Consider the following 6,233-nt stretch of genomic DNA (forward strand, 5'->3'; position numbering starts at 1 on the left):
GTTAAATCTGTGTCTCAGATCACTTAGAAAGTTCATAACTTATATGTTCACAAAATGTTTGTTTCAAATTAGCATCTTTAGTAATTTATACACATTTTATAGGTGTCTGGTATTAAGAACAATGAAGTCTGGTGAAATATCTTAATTACTATTTACTACATACAACAAAGCAGCAACTTCGGATAATTTCTGAAATACAGTGACTTATTAGTAACATCTATTATAATTAGATTGTGAGAATTATGTAAGTGTTCCTGAACGTTCCCTTCCAAGGAGTCACTGTTGGATGGTGCCCATTTTCCTAACTGGGGGTGCAATGTACAATGGGATTTGGGTCCTGCTTGGCACAGTTATACACATACCTATGTCTCTGTGTTTGTATAGAATCACAGGTAAATAATCACATGGATATGAATATCATGAACCACATGAATATCAGAGACAAGACACCAGCACCAAGCTTCAGAAAATAGGGTGTTCTAAGCTTACACTGATTACACCTGCAACATTCATTGATTATATTCATTATCGTTACTGCTCATACAACACCTGTTTGACTAAAAGCACATTTGAGACCAACAATTAGAAATCCAAACTCTGTCAGAACCCACAAAACTCTGCCTATAAGCGATACACTTGGTATTTTCAGACTGCTTTATGAAGCCAGCTTTTGTGTTTCTAACATTGAATTTACAGTGAATATCCATAACAACTGTGCTGTGTTGAAGTGCCTCTCCATTGTTCCAGCTGGATGTGAACACTTCCATGAAGGTAATGTCATAGATCTCTGATCCGAACAAGGTCTAAAAAGTTTTCAAACAGGTTAGAATTTATGATGCAAAACTAAACTATGGTAATTGTTAAAAGATTTCCTGCACCTAGAAATTTTTCTGGGTGCTTTCAGAGAATTATGCATGTTATATAATCTTGTAGAAATCAAGAAAAATGTCTACATTTGCAAGATTTTCTTTGAAGATTATTTTTCTTGGATTTGCAAGCGAGCGAACATTAAAATGCACTCTGTATTGCCTATGACATATACGTAATGTCAGTATCAATCAGTATCAACACATTTTAGCTGTAAGTAGGTGGAGTAGGTTTAGAATGCAACATGTAAAACCTGGGGAGGAAAAAGCAAGCCCAAAACCTTTGTCCCTTCCTAAAATCCCCATCCTGTTCATGCAGACCCAACACCTGAGGTATGTCAAAGGCCAAGTTCAGCTACTGAAACTAAGTTACACACTTGTAGCATGTTAAAATTTTCTAGTAAAAGATCAAAGGAAAAAGGCAAGTCGATAATTTCTGAGAAGTGTTTTCACATGCACTATATCTCTAATTGGTTTTCTTTTTTTGCAGAACTCTTGTGGACCTTTTGCTAGATTTGAGGTTATCTGAACACCAGTGTAGCATATCAGAGGTGAACTTTGTTGGCCATAGAAATTAGGTATCCTGTTTTATGTCATGTTCCTTGTTCTTATTGTGGAACAAATTTCTGATATTTGAACAAAATTTTCCTTATTTTAGCTACTCAAAATATCACAAAGAATGAAAGTTTTATGCCTGGAAGAAGACAAATGAAGGTAAAATTATTCTGAGCAGGTAAAATAATGTTTTAATAATTATATCAAGTTAAATTGAGTAGTTCATGTCATAGGTACCCACCCAGGCTAAACAGGGGAGAGCAATGCATATAAAGACGTGTTAGCACTCTGAAATGAAATATCAACAGGTAATCATGTTTATATACTTTCTAATTGGAGCACTCAACATGTTTTTATTAATTGATGTCAATTTTTGTCATTAAAGTTAGGGAAGGGCATTTGGGAGGTAAAAACCAGTATGTTCCAGTAAAAGCCTTGAGTCTTCTCTCGAGCATGTTAGCCTGTTGCACCCTGAAGATGCTTACAGACATCTAAATATACAATTCATTAACCCCATTATTAGTATCATTTCTTCAGTAGATAATCTTTATTCTCTGATTTTTGGTTTTAGTTATTGACAAAGTTTTGCTTGGCTGTTTGTCTCATTGTTACTGGGCTTTCTCTTCCAATTTAGTTAAGATCCTGGAACTGCAAGAACCATGTCAGTACTTTCAATTTCAAGTGACATTTCTTGTGCAACGTGTATTCTAATTCATAGGAAATGTTTATGCAGATTGAGAACTCCAACCTGAACTTTGAATAATCACTTACCTTGTTTTCCTTGAATGTCTACACAAATAATGACATATCCAATTTATATCCCTCACAATAATTACAGATATGAAATGTGTTCACCTTAATTAATATCTAGTGATGTGTAGAGTTTCATGTTTTTCAGCCAGTGAAATATCTATTTTAAATGTATTTTTACCTTGTCTTTTAGATAAAAGTAGTGTAACTAATTTACAGATATGAAATAAGGAATTCTTTACTTATTGATATGAATGTTAATTTAAAAACCTGTAAAATATTTGCATAGCTTAAAAAAACAGGAATTAAAATACAGAAATTCCATGGAGTTTGTAGCAACATACCTAAAAGAAGATAACAAAACAATTTCTAAGTTGCTGCAATTTGCAACAAAGGAATATTTTTGCTGTCTCACAGCACTGAGAATGTTGTTCTGTTTCATTTTGACATTTAAAGTGATGGCTGTGGAACATTTAAAAACTTTTTTTAAAGCATTTGAGCAACAAAAGCCAACTTCTGACATTCTCATATGGTTCAATTAGTTCTCATCTTTTGAAAATGTGTGACTTTACAGTTCTTTTGTGATAAAGTACAGAATGACATTTTTTATCAAGGTCTGCCATTGTAAAACAAGTAAAAGAAGGTACAAGTAAGTACACAAAATCTGTGGAGAAATTTCTTGGAAATCTCCAAGTAGTAATGGAATCCACAGACAGAGAACAAAACATTTTGTCAAGGACAAACAGTATCAAGTTGATCTAATTTCCTTCATTACTGTGACCTGCTTGGTGTGTAAGTGGAGAGCAGAGAATGTCATTTAAGTTTAGTGAAGATTTTGTGCTGTTCTGCTATGCAGCTGCAATAAACAAAACCAAGAAATGGGATCTAAATTAAATCACAGTTGTAGGGTTGTAGAATTGGCTGAAACACTCAACAGCAGTCATCACGTTATCAAAGTGAGAGGGCATAGACTGGGATCTGCAGGAATTACAGAACACTTTGGGCTGGAAAGGACTTTTAAAGATCATCTAGATCAACCTCCCTGAAAGGAGCAGGGACACCTTGACTAGATCAGGTTGCTTAGAGCCCCATCTAACATCCCTTGAATTTTCCAGGCATAGAGCATCCCCACATCTCTGGGCAACCTGTTCCAGTGTTTCACCACCCTGATTGTAAAAGAATTTGGCCTTAATATCCAATCTAAACTTGCTCTCCCCTTCAGTTTAAAACCATAAAACAATATGCAATATGTTGCATATTGCAAGAGCTTCTGTTAAAAAATTCAAGTGTGGTAATGGCATGTACCTTCACATGTACTTTTTCCTGGAAAAGCACACAGAATTTGCTGCTGCTGCTTTTGCTGATTGTATTTGTAAATGAGTCAGAAGAAAACATTATTTTATAAAACACATGGCTAACACCAAGTTTTAACAATCATGAAATGGATTGTTCATAATCAAAAAGATGAATTTCAGTGAAGAAAAGCAGCTTTCCACTCATACTACAACTGTTGTATTTTCTTTTGATGATTCTACTAACAGTTAAATTATTGTCTAGCAATGCTGCAGTTAGATACCCCAAGCATGGACATAATTGCTCTAAAATTGTTACCTCAGAACAATTTCAATAATGATTAACTTTTTAGCAAACCTTAAATAGGTTTCTTTCAAATTTAGTTCTTGCTAATCTACCCATCTAGGACAAATTCTGCAACATGAAGTAAGAACTCAAAAACGTCTTCTATTAAACATTTCCCTTTCCCAAACCCTGCTCTTACCTCATAGTTCTTCATCTCTGAGAATGTGCTCTCCCTTTGCTCCTGCTGGAAAACATAAAGAAGGGTGATGCTAAAGGGGTGGAGAGGGGAATTGTCCTGGGTTTTGCTACTATGTGCTGTAGCTAGCAGAGAGCACATGGCCAGGTTTTGGAAGGTTTTTTTTCTTTTCAATATGCAAGTGTTTTGCGAAGTCTGTATTTCAAAAGATTTAGGAAGAATGTCTGTGATATTACATTTCCTGTTACAGGACAAACTTGTAACAGTTTGTCTTCTCCTTCTATAGTAAACCAGGAAAGCCATGGATCTATGTGTGATTGTCTCTGCTCAGTCAACTAGAAAATGGGAGAACCATGATGGGGGCATCTGCCACTCTCTCCTTCCCTACTCCATAAAGCCCTGTGGAAGTCCAGTGGCTTAAGGAGTGCTCAGCAAAGGCAGATAATATTTACTTCTGTGATGGGATAATAAACCAAGAAACCACTACAAATTTTTAAACTCCTGCCCCTTGCATTCAAAATCAGCTTAAACCAAACCAAGGTTTCCCTTGTGCCCTTCCAATCTTCATTTCCTTTTATCATTCCTATTGCAGACAAAGACCCTGATAACACTTCGTTTTCTTTTGGCCAGTGTATTATCACTGAGGATTCATCACAAGGCACTGGACTGCTCATGGTTATGGGAAAAATGAGATTGGATCTACAACACTTTTTAGACCAAAACCAGACTGTGGGTCAAATTTCTGTCACTGAGGGGCAGCTGGGAAACAGGAGGGAAGCCTAGATGTTACTTGTGTTTTGATGTCTTGGTTTATGTGTTTGTTCTGTTCTGTGATCAGAGTACTAGAAAATCAAAGCCATGTTGTGAATCCAGTAGACACAGTACAGCAAAGGTCCTCAGCCTCCCCTGGCCCTACGAGCATAAAAAGGTAAAGTGGGTGTGCACCTTCCTGTGGGAGTCTGGAACCAATCTGGAAGTTGGTTACACAGGATTAGTTGCAGTCTTTGGAGCAGATTGTCTGTGAGATGTCATAAATTTCATGTATTCAACAACTATGTAATTTATTACAAGAAATGAGGATTTCTGGAATTTTATAAAGAAAACTCCCAAGGAAAAAAAGAGGTTGTGATATAGGCATTATTTGGGATTTTCATGAAAGCACAGCTCAGTTTTTTTTTTATTAAGGCCTTATAAATATAATAGATTCCAAATTACTTGCAAATAAGAATGGATGTGGAATATTAGCTTTAATGAGCTACAAAGCAGTTTGGAACAATTTGTAAAACCACTGATTTCCTACCCTGTCAGAGTGCTGGATGTTCTCTGTAAAAGAAGAAGGAACCTCTATGCCTAAATTTGCTCTGCCAGATTCATTTAAGCCTCCTACAGGGAGAAAAAGGATAGGCATTGTTTGCATTTCAGATTTAACTTAAAAACTCACAGTGACCAAATTGTCATTATTCTGTGTGAAGGAGATCACTGGAAGGAACACTGGCTGCAGGCAGTCCTCATGTTCAGCCATGATGCTGCCTTCATTCAAGAGGCTGGAAGGAACACACCTTTACCAGTTTAACCCAGCTGGCCTAATCTCTCTGCATATTAAATCCAGACCAAATTTTTTGAAGTTATTTACAGAATTGTGTGTGTTGCCTTCCTAGTTGACTAGTAGATACTCAAGAAACCATGGCAGGGAAAGCAGCTTGCCTTTAGTTGAGCAAAACCTTGCTCTTTCCCATGGAAACGCTGCAGCCCAAATGTCAGGTTCTTTTACATGGAGTACGTCATCTGGGTAGCATTTTTAGGATGAGCTTTGTTTTAACATAGGAGAAAGCTTTGTAGAATATCTGAGCTGTCCCCTTTACACAAGGAGTATTGCTATCAGTAGTTAAGAGGTGTTTGAAACGTGAATATGCAGAATGTCAAACCCAGACTATTAAATACCCTTTTCTTGCTAAGACAGATTACTTAAGGTGGCTACCTGTCTTTTCACCAATGAATTCAACTTCATCCTCTAAAAAACTATGCTTGTGCCTGATACCATGTCAGATTCTGTGACAGATCTGCCTCTCCAAATGGAAAGGTCTAGTGTAGCTGGAGGTTTAAATTGGCTCTCAAGGCCTTGAACATGTCAGAGTTTCACTAAGAGTCTTTGAAAAGGTCCATTTCCTCTAACAATACAGAATTAGGGTTTTAACACCTACTGGCAATCAAGAGTAGTTTTTTCTCTGCCTTCTTGTGCCCAGAAACTTTTGTTATAATTTTTTTTTTTTTAAAGCTGTACAGACTTC

This window comes from Passer domesticus, chromosome 1, assembly GCF_036417665.1.
Source record: "Passer domesticus isolate bPasDom1 chromosome 1, bPasDom1.hap1, whole genome shotgun sequence".
In the NCBI taxonomy this organism is placed as follows: Eukaryota; Metazoa; Chordata; class Aves; order Passeriformes; family Passeridae; genus Passer; species Passer domesticus.